Consider the following 14,795-nt stretch of genomic DNA (forward strand, 5'->3'; position numbering starts at 1 on the left):
GGGTTCTTGTAAAATGTGTGTATGTTTATGTACAGGCTTGGCACAGAAGGAGTTTAACATGCTTATGAAACAGAATTTTCTGTTTCAGAGGAAGGCAAAATGACTTATGAAGTCACCATCAACACACTTATTCCACTCCTGATGAATTCTTTTGTTCTGTTTGATTCCCTTGAATTAATTTAAAACTGACAGGATTTGGGCACCTTGGCAGCTCAGTCGGTTAAGCGTCCGACTTTGGCTCAGTTCATGATCTTGTGGTTGGTGAGTTGGAGCTCCGGATGGGGCTGTGTGCTGACAGTTTAGAGCCTGGAGCCTGCTTTGAATTCTGTGTCTCCCTCTCTCTCTGCCCCTCCCCCACTTACACTCTGTTTCTGTTTCTCTCAAAAATAAACATTAAAAAAATGTTTTTTAATGACGGGATTTGAGGTATACTAAATATGCCCCATTCTTCAATTGGTGATTAAGGTGACTTAGAGCACAAGTAGATGGCTAATGCTCACTATTAATATTTACCTTTATTTGGTCAGCTTAAATACATATTAACTCACAGAAGGTATTGTGTAATTATAGAAAGGTCAGTTATTAATAAAATTTAATAAGTCTTGGCAGATAAATACTTTAAAATATTTGTAACATAAATGAAACAGTTACTGGATTTTTCTCTTCAGCTAGAATTATCTCCTTGATACATAAAGATGAAATGCAAGGATTATTTTCCCAGCTCTCAATGAACTCTATTTCATTCTCCAAAATGCTCTGGAATTGGGAAGAAGACATTCCTTTCAAATTTCCAAAGAGACTGCTTTCTTTTAAATATCCATTTACAAGTGTCACCCATCAGCAACTGTGCCTGCCCTCCACCAGCTATAGAGTGCCACAAACATATACGTTACTTTTTTAAACATTTTTTTAAGGTTTGTTTATTTTTGAGAGAGGGGAGGGGCAGAGAGGGAGACACAGAATCCGAAGTAGGCTGCAGGCTCTCAGCTGTCAGCACTGAGCCTGATGTGAAGCTCGAACCCACGAACCATGAAATCATGACCTGAACCGAAGTCTAACGTTTAACTGACTCAGCCACATAGGCGCCAAAATATACATTTCTACCTCTTCTCAGAACCCTTTCTGTTTTCTTGATTCCTGTAACAGCTGCTCACGTATTCACCAACACATCTTTTAAAGTCTCACTGAATTATTCTCCATCTTATTTAATTCACAAACATTCGATGAACACCTCCTATTCTAGTCCCTCTTCAATCTCTAGTTAGCTCCATGCCTTTGAGCAAAGCCCTTAACCATCCTTGGCTTTTCATCCTGTCCCTAGTGATTCTATATGAACTCTCATATAACTCTGTAAGTCCTTTTGAAATCTTTTTTTCTGGAAAAAAAAAAAGACAAGCATATATAAATAGGTATTAACATATATTTTCAATGTGTGCTTTTTTTGAATCAACTTGTACATATGGCAAATCTCATATAAAAAAATAAACATAAAATATCTTTGAGTTCCAAGTGATACATGGTAGGAAGTGGATGGTATCACTTAGTCCCTATCACTTCTCACCTAGTTCTTTTCATTTAATTAAAAAATGGTTGAGGCATCAAAATTCCAACAATATGGGAAATTGGGTAATCCAATGAAATTTGCTGTGATGAGATTTGATATTTATATAAATGTATGCGGATATCTACACATGTATGCAATGGTAAATGCGTGTATGTGTGGCAATGAGAATGTGTCTGGGTACAGTGCTTATATATGATTGTGTTTTAAGTAAAAATTGCTGAAAATGTTTGGACAGAAACCCCTTATCATTATTGGTGCTTGCCAACAGTGTATGAAAACAGCTGAAGAAACTACTTGACAAAAGAGTTTGGGGACTGTGTGTGTTTTCAAGGTTTACAGGCCCTAGAATCATAGCACTATGGGGAAGACACTATGAAGGAGAAGGCGGCTCTGGTGAAGAGAGGCTTCTTCAATTCACCTGCCTGTGAGGAGCTCAGGACGCAGACAGGAGTGTAATATAATTCCATACGTTCATGTAGGCCAGCCTCCCATAGTGCCAGGGTGAAGGGGCTGGGAAACGGGTGATTAACAGTGAACACTTAATAAAGACACTCCTAAACCTAGACAGAGCTGTACTGTTTGAGGGATTCATGTCACATTCAGATAACCGTTACAAAGATCTCTTAATACAGAAAATAAATTCTGATGAGTAATAAGTCATCATTTCTCTCTAACTCAGTTATAGTACAGTAAGAGGAAAGGAACGAATTGTAATTTTTTAAAATGACTTTGCGGTATGTTACAATGCTAAGGAAGAAAAAAAAATGCAAGAATGCATTATAGTCAGCATTTAGCTTGACAGTGGTCTTAAGTCTTTAGATTAAATGTTTTGATGCTGTTATCTTAATGGAACCTTGAATGCTAAATTTATTTGAGCTGGTATTGAATTTTTTAATCCGTTAATTTTCAAATAATTTAAATGTCACGGAATAGATTTGGGAACAGGGTTTACTCTGCCACCTGCTGGTCATTTAAAAATACTGCTGCTTTCAGGAGTTTGCCACATTAACAAGGAGACTAGCCCCTAGTTTGTGAAAATGCAGTGCCCAGTGGAGAAGACTTCCTCTAGCCTGGATAGTGATAGAAATAGCACTGGGGTGGCGGGGCGGCAGGGGTGGTTCAGGAGTCTCAGTTTTATCACTTATTCTATGGCCAGTTGCCTAAGGCTCCCTGAATCATGAGAGCTGCTTTCTTTCCCTCTCCATGGAAGGCCCTACCCATCCCTTTAATTTCCTCCTTCTTGGGATAGCTGTTATGAGACCAGATTTACATACCTCAAGTGGAAAAATGCTTTTAAAAATTTAAGGCATTATATAAATAAACATATTGGTCAGAAGTAGGGGTTGAATTAACAGTATGCAGTAGGCCCTTTGCTTTCTATAATCTGTATTTCATGTGAACGTTGTCAGAAAACTTTTAACATCCAACATCTAACTGAAGTCACCTTAAATCATCTTTTAAAAAATGGAAAGCATAAATGCGTATGCATATTTGCATGTATACCAAACCAGCTTCCAACTTCATCAGATCTCTTACCTGTATCATCCCTTCCATCTTCCGAAAATATCTATCCCAATTAAAATGCTGAAAGTTTCCGAAATTTGTGCTTCAGAGATAGCACAGTAATCATAAAAATAAAGTTGCCTTTATGATCTTTTCTAGTTATGCCAAATAGTATTCAAAGATAGCCTTAATGGAACTCAGGGAAACAAAGCCAAGATACACAAAGCATAAAGGCCAAAAGTGAATTGATTCAAATTGCCAAAAATAATTTTCTTCCCCCCCCCTCAACAATCTCTTGACTTCCTAGCTATGGACGATTCCCTTTTTTTTAAAGCCCCAATAAAACTTCCACAATTTATCTTTGTGAGGAACTCTGTTGTTGAGATTTAATATAAATTTGCAGGTATTCACAAAAGGCAGGTCAGGCAAAATCACATCCTCCCCAATTGCTTTATTTCTTCACATAAATATCCCTTAAAATAGGCTTTTTCATGCTCCTGAACAGAACTGCAATCACCCGCACAAAACAAACATAGAATTCTGAACCCAAGCAAGCCACTTAGTCTGCTTGAGGGAGACAATGTCTTTCTTGTCACTTGATTTTGTCTGTGTTTTTTTTTTTTTAAGAAGAGGAAAGTTTTTCCCCCTCCAGTTTGCAGACCACCCATGAATCTTTTTCTTTTTCTCTTTTAATCTGAGAAAGGGGAGAAAAGAAGACTTGTTGCCCTTAGCAGTTCTTGGGCTTTTCTGCCAATAGGGTAAGTTAATTATTTTAACCTACTGATGAGGGGTGGCCAGGGCGTCGGCATGGGAGGGAGGGGGAAACAGGTGTTTCAAACACCTGCATTTCTAAGCTTAATTGCTTTGAAATCTTGTAGGCTCTCAACTGCATTCTCCTTTCTTTACAGAGGCTCAGGGGGAAGGGTTCATTTGTGGAGTTCTTAACTAATTGTAGCATAAATATGCAACCACTTTTGGCTGAACAAATTATTTTCTTTAAAATGAACTCCAGGTAAATTTAATTAGGAAAAAGGTGATTGACAGGTATTACTCTGAATGTGAGGATTAAAAGTCCTACTGTTGTTAAAAGTAAAACTCAGAGTCAATTGCCAGCCATATTCTAGCTGTTTTCTTCTCACAGCAATGAGCTCAGGTAAAGAAAACTCAGATCAATGATTCTGGAAATCTCATTGTTGTATGGCATAACCACCATAATTAAGTGCCAGGAAGTAATTTTTTTTCACAAGAGTGCATGGAAAAACCAGTTTTAAAATATTTTGGGATAACCTATGTACCAAATGAGTGTTTAATGTGGTATTTTACATTCAGTTTGAATGTTTTCATAAACACAGCTTATTATAATTGAATGCAAACATTCTTTTTTCTATGTGTTGTCTTATTTAACCTACCCACCAACCCTGTGAGATGTTTCCTATTATTTGCCTCATTTTAGAGGTGCAGAAGCTGGGGCATTAGGAGATTAATTAACTTATCCAAAACCAGATATTCAGTGGTTGACTAGGGATTCCAACTCAAGCAGCAAGGTCCAGAGTCTGCAACTCCCATTCGTATCATTAATTCAGAAGAAGTCGGTAGTTAGTAAGTCTCCCCACACTGAACTGTTCTTTAGGAAATTTTCTTCTTGATTCCTGAGGGTGGTAGAGGTAATATAGGGATTAGAACTTTCAGTGCTGAGCAAAAAGCTCAAAGAGTTCTATTGCTGAGCCCTAAGTCATAAGAAGAGCCCTTGTCACACATAGTATTATTTAATAAATGGTATTGGAAGATTCTAGAAAAGTACATGACTCCAGGATAGCCTGGGTAGTCTGAAAGCAGGAAATCTTGGAAAACCAATTATTTTGGAACTAATCCCTCTGCTCAATAAGTAATCTGTGGTCCAGAGAAATTAAGGGAGATTTCATCAAGCTTGCACAGCAGAGCCAGAGTCTGGTGCGAGATTATAATCCAGAAATACTGCCTCACAGCTAGTGCCTTTTTATTCCCAGTTATGGATTTTTCTTCCATAGGTGAGGATAATTAGGCCAATCAATTAGGCCAACAATTTAATGACCTAGCCATGTGACTTCTTGTTGTGTATTGCTGAAAAGGCCACTGCAATGGAAATACAGTCTGTTACTGACTTAATGGTTCTCATCAGGCAGCAGCTAATACAGGCTCACTTGGCACAGGAAATCAGGTGTCAACACTGGCTGATTCTTGCCAGTAAATATGCTAGCCTCAGACAAGGGAGCCTTAGTTACTGCTTCCGCTTTTTTTTCTGTCTGCCCATTTTCACCTATTTGTTTTCAGGATGTGGAGGTGTGGAAATGGGAAAGGGGGAGATTCCCCATTGGGAACTGCCTGAAACTTCTCTCTGCTTCCTGATAAATCCCAGACACAGGTTTCCATTATGCCTGGCTCTGCCTCTCCTTTCCCAGCCTCCTTTAAGTCACCTTAGAATGGAGGTCAATGAGACATATTAGCAGATCTTGTTAAAGGTTCTGACGTAGGAGGGTTCGTTTGGGGCTGAGAGTCCTCATTTCTGGCTAATTCTTAGGGAACGTTGATCTGCTGGTCTGTTGATCCTACTTTTGAGTAGCAAAAGTGATAGAGTGAATTCAGCTCATTTAAGAAGGCATTCTATTCCATTTTTTATGGATAAATTTACAACTTTAGGGAAGATATTTTAAAAAATAATTACACTTTTGTGGATCAATGAGTTCTGCTATCATAGTGTGGTCTGCCCTGTGTTTTTCAGATATGTGAACAAGTTAAGAGAATTTCAGCTACACAGTTGTAGAGTCTAACTTTCATGCTCAGAAAGTTCTTGTTGATTTTGATGCTTAAGACTACATTTTATACTTGATCTTAGCCAAAAGGCCAAGAAGCGATTAAGTCTACATTTTAGATGTCTGAAGTGTTTGAGAGAATCAGATATGCTGAATTTATAATCGCACTTTGAAGTATCTAAGGCAATTTGAATAACTATGTAAAAGTTATAAAAGTTCAAGGAAATTTGATCTTTTAAATTGAAATTAAATGATTATTAATCAAAGAATAAGACAAAGGAAGAAACATACCTAATTCATGGATCAATAAAGAAATTATTATGAAAATGAGAAAATATTGAGACTCAAATAATAACAAAATACTACCTATCAAAACTTTTGGGATAAAACAAAAAAAAAATCAGGTTTTTAATTTTTATTTTTTTTAATGTTTTTTATTTATTTTTGATACAGAGAGAGACAGAGCATGAGAGGGGGAGGGGCAGAGAGAGAAGGAGACACAGAACCAGAAGCAGGCTCCAGGCTCTGAGCTAGCTGTCAGCACAGAGCCTGACGCGGGGCTCGAACCCACGAACGTGAGATCTGACCTGAGCCGAAGCCGGAGGCTTAACCGACTGAGCCACCCAGCCACCCCAAAATCAGGTTTTTAAAATTTACTTTGAGAGAACAAGCAAGGGAGGAACAGAGAGAGAGGAAGAGGGACAGAATCCCAAGCAAGCTTTGTACTGCCAGCACAGAGCCCCATGCAGGGCTTGAACTCATGAACTGATCATGACCCAGGCCCAAATCAAGAGTTGGGTGCTTAACTGACTAATTCACCCAGGATTCCCAATCAAAAATTCAGTCTTTTAATACTATGTTAGGTGGCAATGAGAAAGAATGAAATATGGCCATTTGTAGCAAAGTGGATAGACTTTGAGGGTATCATGCTAAGCGAAATAAGCCAGGCGGAGAAGGACAGATACCATATGTTTGCACTCATAGGTCTAACAGGAGAACAGGAGAAACCTAATGGAGGACCAGGGGGAGGGGAAGGGGGAAAGAGAGTTGGGGAGAGAGAGGGACACAAAACCTGAGAGACTACTGAATACTGAAAAGGAACTGAGGACTGAAGGGGGAGCGGGGAAAGAGGGTGATGGACATGGAGGAGGGCACTTGTGGGGAAGAGCACTGGGTGTTATATGGAAACCAATTTGACAATAAACTACTTAAAAATAAATAAATAAAGATTCTTCACACAGGAAAAAATACTTAGGAAGAAAGTCTAAACATTAGAAGTTACAAAAACAAGCAGTATAAATTGAGAAAAAAGAGGAAGAAAATAATAAAGAGCATAATTTCGTGAAGCAGAAAATGGAGAATCAAGAAAGTCCTAAATTAGCTATTTGAAAAGACATAAATTATAAATTTACATAAAGATTGATAAAGTAAAAAAATAGAGGATATATATAAATCAAATCAAGAATGAAAAGGAAGGGGCACCAGGGTGGCTTAGTTGGTTAAGCCTCCTTCTTTGGCTCAGGTCATGATCTCACGTTCATGGGTTTGAGCCCCACGTCGGGCTCTGTACTGACAGCTCAGAGCCTGGAGCCTGCTTAGGATTCTGTGTCTCCCTCTCTCTCTCTGCCCCTCCCCGCTCATGCTCTGTTTCTCCCTGTCTCAAAAATAAAAAAACATTTAAAAAAAAAAAAGAATGAAAAGGAAGTACAACTACAGTTGCTGCAGAGATTTTTTTTTAATTATGAGGATATTATGAGCTGTTGTAAATATATTTGAAAATTTAGGAAAAATATACAAATTCTTTTTTTAAAATATGTATTTATTTTTGAGAGAGAGAGAGCACGTATCATGACCTGAGCCGAATTGGATGTTTAACCAACTGAGCCACCAAGGCGCCCCTGGACAAATTCTAAAAATATACATAAATCATAAAACTGACTCAAGAAATGATAGAAAACTTTCATGGTTTTATAATCATCAAAGACATTGAGTTTAGTAGTTTAAAAATGCTACAGAGATTAAACACCAAACTCCTTCACTTTTAACAGTTTAACAAACATGGAAAGGAGCATAGGAAAAAAAAGAACACTTCCAAACACAGATCTAAATGGAAATTCCATGTGGATTATAGACTTGAATGTGAAAGGCAAAACTATAACGCTTTCAGAAGATGAATATATTTGTGGCCTGATGATGGGGAGCTATTTCTTAAACGAGCCACTAAAAGCACAAACTGTGGAGGAAAAGACCAACAATAAAAAATTTCAGAATAACAAATTTGAGATAACATTTCATATTCCTCAAATCAGCAAAAAATTTAAAGTATGACCAAATCAAGTGTTGGCAAGAATATGAAGAGAAACTCTTATACACTGCTGGTGGGAGTGTAACTTGTTACAATCTCTTGGTAAAACAATTTGGCCTTATCGAAAAAACTTGAAGACATCCATGCCATATGACGCAACTGTTAGGTATATGCACCAGGAAACATGTACAGAAACATTCATAGCTGCAAAATTCATAATAGTAAAAAACCTAGAAATAACCCAAATGTTCATCCATATTAGAATAAATAAATTGTGATATTAGCCATACAATAGAATATTATACACTATGAAATGAAAATGAATGAACTAAAACTACGCACAATAGCATAGATGAATGTCGGGAACACAGTGTCACAGAAGAATGTAAAAGAACAGGAAGCTTTATATGCATTCCTCTGCCTGGCACTCATAGCATTCTATAATCCATAAAGCCCATTTAATCTATCCAATCTCATAACCTTTCCCAAAGCACATTAAGTCATTGAATCTAGTAGGCACTACTTTCATAGTCCCTCATGTAGGCCATGATCCTTCCTCCTCCCTTGATTTCATTTACATTATCACCACTTCTAGCTCCACCCTCACAGGAAGCCATTTGAGACAGTTCAACCTCTCTCTTCCAAAGTTCAGCTGAATTTACTATCAGGACCATGACATTTTGTGATGAGTTGTTCTCCAGGTAAATTGGATTTCACAGGTACATAGTGAGCCCCCATTATGTGATGCAGCCTGTGGAAGGTGCTGCAAGCGGCACAGAGATGAACAGAAAATAGTCCCCGTCTCCAGTTATAAGGAGTGATCTATCAAAACTAGATGGGAAGTTAGGCAAAAGCTTTACAACCTCTCAAGAGGCTGCTCTTGAGAAAGTTGTGAAGCAGCACGTGGTGAGGTGGTTTGAGGAGGGAATTCACAGACCTGTCCTCAACTCTTGGCTCCATCCCACGCGCTCGTAGTATGACCTGCAGCAAGTCATCTCACTTTTTCACGTGTTAGATTCAGGTATTGTGTTATTACTCACTTCCTGGGTTGTGATGGGGATTACTCTAGATGATGCACTGTGGTGTGCTGAGAGCATTATCTGGCTTGTAGTAAGCACAGGGAAAACAATGCCTAGTAGCAATGAAGATGATAGGGTTTCAGCAGGTAGAAATGATGTGGACAGGAAAAGTTGCTTTCTGTGAGTAGTCCAGTTTGCTGGAGTACAAAGTTGAGGCAGGAGGAGTCCAGGTAAAGGGAATGGTTCAGATCTGTTGTATGGAAAGAATCTGCATCTGAGAAGTGTGTGCTTAATCCTGTGGGAAAGGGTATTGGGCAAGGTGACCAACAAAGCCATGCTTGTTTCTAAGAAGGCCCTGTGGAGAGAGTAGAAGCAGGGAAACTGACCAAAACCATTGCAAACTTTCACTGTTTGGGCTGTAGTACAGAAGTAATAATGTCATTAACAGTTGAAAATTGTAATAATATAAAGTTTATATTTTGCTTCTGTCCTGGGGTGCCTGGGTGGCTCAGTTGGTTAATTATCCGACTTTAGCTCAGGTCATGATCTCAGGTTCATGAGTTTGAGCCCCACGTCGGGCTCTGTGCTGAGAGCTCAGAGCCTGGAGCCTGCTTCTGATTCTGTGTCTCCCTCTCTCTGCCCCTTCCCTGCTCATGCTCTGTCTCTCTCTGTCTCAAAAATAAATAAACATTAAAAAAATTTTATAGGGGCACCTGGTGGCTCAGTCGGTTAAGCGTCTGGCTTCAGCTCAGGTCATGATCTCACGATTCGTGTGTGGGTTTGAAACCTGCATCAGGCTCTGTGCTGACAGCTAGTTCAGAGCCTGGAGCCTGTCTTCAGATTCTGTGTCTCCCTCTCTCTCTGACCTTCCCCTGTTCATGCTGTCTCTCTCAAATAAATAAAAACAGTAAAAAAAAATTTTTTTAATATATAATTTGCTTCTGTGGAAACAGAAAAGAGTAAATTAAAAAATGATACAGACTTTTACTCTATGGCTTAAATTTAATTCCATTACAACTTTCACATTTTTAATAAGATTCATAATCATTTTTATTGCTACAACTCTACAAACATAAGAAAGATTTTTATGACCAACGACATCATGAGAGTGACTCAGTGCTATCAGTGGCAAATCTGGTTAGTGTTTCACTGACTCTCATCTCTATTCTGGGAGGGAGGCAGGGGGTTGGGAGAGGTTTAAAACAAGGTCTTGAGATGCTGCTTTGAACTGATAGTTTTATTTTAAATTATCGTGGCAAATAGTTATCATGTAACAAATTATAGTTGTCATCTAATAAAAGCATAGGCAAATTGACTTAAAGAACGAGCTAAATCCTTCATAGTCTTTGCAATATCTTTAAAATCTCTGAAACTCACCCAATCCACTTTTGTACCCATACTAGAATAGAAAACCCCTAAAAGCGCCTCTTTGCCTCATCAGTCAAAAAATTAGAAGGATCTTTTTCCATCCCATGTACTTTACTCTAGGTCGTTAAGTCACTTTGTGACCCTGACAAAAATAAAAATAACTAGAAAGTAATCTCACGAAACTTGTTTCCTTAGTGATTTTCCAGCAAGTGGTATGGAGACCCCTACAGTTTCAATACAATGGGTGGCAGATTTTTCACACTGTGAATATAGGCAATGAATACTGGAGGATTGTCTTTTTCATAACTTAAGAAGTTAAAAGCCTTTTCTCCCTGTCTCTAAATACCTGACTTTCCCTCCCAACAATTCTCAAGATTATGGCTAAGTCTTACCGAATTTACAAGTCAACAAACTTAGAAAATGGATTGAAATATTCATTATGACATAACCTACTTATAAATTAATTATGAACGAGTAAATCTCTCCATAAGAAAGCCAATGTTTTTCTTGTATTCTATTTCTGTGGACTGCTTTTTAAAAAAAATCTGTTTATTTTACTCCATTATAAGTTTGTTTTGAATATCTGATCGACTGAATTTTGATAAGTACAGATCTTGCTTGTTTCCATTTCCTGGTTGTTACCCAGAAAATGTACAAAGGAATATTTGTAGTTCATTAGTAAATGCTAGGAACCATGCCAGGAAGTCTGTAATAATATAAGGTGTATAGCTTCACTAACAAAGAAAAAATATCCCTTTTTAAAAATGAGTTTCAAGGGGCGCCTGGGTGGCTCAGTTGGTTAAGTGTTCAGCTTCAGCTTAGGTCATGATCTCACATTTCAGGGGTTTGAGCCCCGTGTCAGGCTCCGTGCTGACAGCTCAGAGCCTGGAGCCTGTCTTCGGATTCTGAGTCTCCCTCTCTCTTGACCCTCCACTGCTCATGCTGTCTCTCTCTGTGTGTCTCAAAAATAAATTAAACATTAAAAAAAATTTTTAAATGAATTTCAAAAAAGAGTTGTTACTTTTACAATGTACCATAATGCAATAAGTAACAATAATAATAATCACCATGGTTTCCCTTCTTTAAAAGAAATAATTATAGGTATTTCAGTGTTCACCATCAACTGCCACAGCTTATGAGATAGATAAAAATGCTACATGCCAGTACCTGACTTCCACAAATGCTTCCTTGAAGTGGAAATAATGGGGGCTGATCATATTTCCTACTGAGGCAGGACTCCCAATGCCATAGATAGCAGCTGTCATGTGTGTTTGAGAAAACCATAGACAATGTGGGGACGGAACAATGCTGCACTGTGAGAAAGGCTCTATTACTAATGGCAGATACTCTATTTGTTGCTCTAGCTTTGAAAAGCAGACACATATCATGAGCATAAAAATGTATTGTGAACCATGTAGTCAGTTAACAGGAGTAGCAAGCATTTATTGGGAGTGTGCCCGGCACTGTTCTGAGCACTTTAGGTGCTAGAACTTTTATCACTTCATCACAACAACCTGATAAATGTGGTACTATCATCTCCATTTTACAGATGAGGAAACTGAGGCCTATGCAAGAGCATTGTCCAAGGTCACACAGTGTGTAAGAGGCTCACTCACAGGGATCAAACCCAAGTTTGCTTCTCTGAGACCCAAACTCCTAACTACTGTGCAGCCCAACATTCTACAAAGTTCAGGTGCAGTGACCTATGCTATTGCCCAACACTGGTCCGGGGTAGGCCTTTGCCTACAGTGATGACCCACTACCCATGCTAGAGAACAAGGCAAGCTCATCCAGCCTGTTCCTCTTCCTAGAGATGTGAGGCACAAAACAGCAAAGTGGTGGAGATCCAGCTCCAGCTCCTGTTTTCCTCTCTGCCACACTTGGCTCTGTACAATACTCTTCTCAATTTTCGCAAACCTGCCGATTTTATTTGCAGCTATTCTAACAATTTTACTACTGGCAAAGCTATTGTAAAGGGAGCTTTACTATGTAGTTGCAATAATAGGACTTCCTAAGTTCAAGTCTCTCTATGTTAAGCATTAGTTTTCACAGACAGGTTTATCACACCACGATTGAGTAGCTGACAGATCTTCTGTTTTGAAGAACAAGGTTGCATCATCAACCAGTTCCTCTGTCACTGGTGTTATTATTGGGAACAAAGGTGAATCGAATCGTTCGCTTAAAATGGTTCACATTGGCCATACCACAGTTTGGTCATATTTCTCATTTGAATATGACTTAGCCCAAAAGAGAATATCCTGCCCACATAGCTATTTCTCTCCTCTACCTTAGACACAGAGGTTTCTGGAGAGTGGAGCTAAGCCACACTCCACAAATGCCAGTAGTGTCTCTGTTGAGGATGAAGCAAGTGCTGACCTCTTCATAGTTATAATCCCCATCCTCACAGGATTAAGTCTTCTAGGGGAGAGAGATAATCAAACATGCAAATACACTAAAGTGTAATAAGGGCAAGTTGAGAGGTGTATGTGAGAACAGTGGAAGGGTACCTAGTTCAGAATTTGGAGGCATGGAGTCAATGAAGTCTTCACAGAGGAAAGATGTCAGACCCAAAGGAAAACTGGAATTACTCAGAATGAATGACCTGAGAAAGGAGAGAGGAAAAGGAAAGAGAGATAGAAGGAATAGCAAAGGCTGGGAAGTTGGAGGGAATATGGCACATCCCTGGCACTGATAGGGATTCCCAGCACTATTTTGTATTTACTGATTCACATATGTGCCAAAGAACCTCCTGTAAAAAAGATTTTATCCTTGTATGCCTGGAGTCTGGAAATATGCAGCCATAATCAAAACCAAATTGTGGGAAATGCTTGCAGAAAATGGAGTGAGAGTCAGCTCTATTTACATCCCATGTTCTAAGATGTGGGGTTTTGTGTCTGCACAGGAGAGGCCGTGGCATTTAAGGGCTGAAGCCGACATGTGGTGGAACATCTTCCCCTCTACAAACTGACTACAACCCAGAAGGTACCTTCTTCTTACTGTTCCTGAGCGATAATGTGGATCTATGGCCTTCGGGTATAACCCCACCTTGAAGGTCTACCAGTCTCAAGGAAACTGCAGTCCTGTTTTGCTTGCATTGAGCCAAGGAGGGCTTTGTGCTCTGTCCACATCCAGGCAGTGGTGACAGCAAAGAATGAGAATAAGTAACACTCGGGCAGCACCTCTGTGGAACTCTAGAGGCTGGAGGCGTTCGGGTCCTGGAACAGGTGGTGAAAGAAAGAAGGTATCAGTCTATGTAATACTCGGGAGCTCAACCAATCTTGCTTTGAGACTCCAGGTGGGCAAAAGTAAAAATAGATTCTTCTGTCTTCATGAGAACAACTATGCCCCCTGGCATTGGGGCATAGCACAGTTTCAGCCCCACTGTCACCCGGTGGAGGCAATGGCAGCAAGGGCAGGGGTCAGCCAAAAAGGGAAACCACCATGGATTTGTTGGATCCTGAGACTGAGTTGTGATTTGGCCACCAACAGCGGCAAGGGACAACTGGGACTATTTATGGATTCCTGTAAGGACCATGGGAGTTCCTAGAAATACTTTAGCAAGAGGGAACTACATAAAAGAAGGTGAGGGTGCCTGGCTGGCTCAGTTGGTAGAGGATGTGACTCTTGATCTCGGGGTTGTGAATTTGAGCCTCAGGCTGGGCATAGAGATTAATTAAAAAAATTTTTTTATGTGTTTTATGTGGTTAAGTAGGGAGAATGGGACTCAAGGCCACTGAAATTTGGGCATGAATAGGTTTACATCCCTCCTCACCAACTGGGAAGTTGAGAGACATGGGTCACATGCAGAAGATATCACTAGCATGGATGAACATGAAGTTGTATAGCATGTGGTTGAATCCTCTGTAAATCTTGCATATAATAAAACTTCATAGATATTTGACAATCTACTGACTGCATGTTTTTCTTATTTATTTATTTATTTTACTTTATAAAGTTTCATATTTTTTAACATATGCAATTATTTTCCATCATTTACAATACAGTAGTTACAATGACACTCCAAACAGAAAAGCAAAGTAAAAAATCAAAACACCAACTTCTGTTTCATGTAATTAGACTTATACAGAAATTGGAAGGTTAAGTAACAACTAGTTAATCACCTAATTTCACAGCTATCTGAAGTGGCAATCGTTATATAGCAGCTTATCTATGATACATTCAAGATAAATGATACAATTTATTACTTGTTTATAAGCTACAACACAGCCTGCTTAATACCTTTCCTT

At 39.0% G+C, this 14,795-nt stretch overlaps 1 long non-coding RNA gene across 1 annotated transcript in view; it reads left to right on the forward strand.

Annotated features, from left to right (window-relative positions):
- LOC115302451 overlaps nucleotides 1-13,842 on the forward strand; it is a 38,692-nt gene extending 24,850 nt beyond the window's left edge. The window contains exons 2-3 of the long non-coding RNA XR_003913475.1: nucleotides 13,451-13,530; nucleotides 13,681-13,842. This is a non-coding gene — a long non-coding RNA (uncharacterized LOC115302451). The remainder of the gene's footprint in view (nucleotides 1-13,450; nucleotides 13,531-13,680) is intronic.
- Nucleotides 13,843-14,795: the final 953 nt, after the last annotated feature.

The sequence above is a fragment of the Suricata suricatta genome, chromosome 9, assembly GCF_006229205.1.
Source record: "Suricata suricatta isolate VVHF042 chromosome 9, meerkat_22Aug2017_6uvM2_HiC, whole genome shotgun sequence".
Classification (NCBI taxonomy): Eukaryota; Metazoa; Chordata; class Mammalia; order Carnivora; family Herpestidae; genus Suricata; species Suricata suricatta.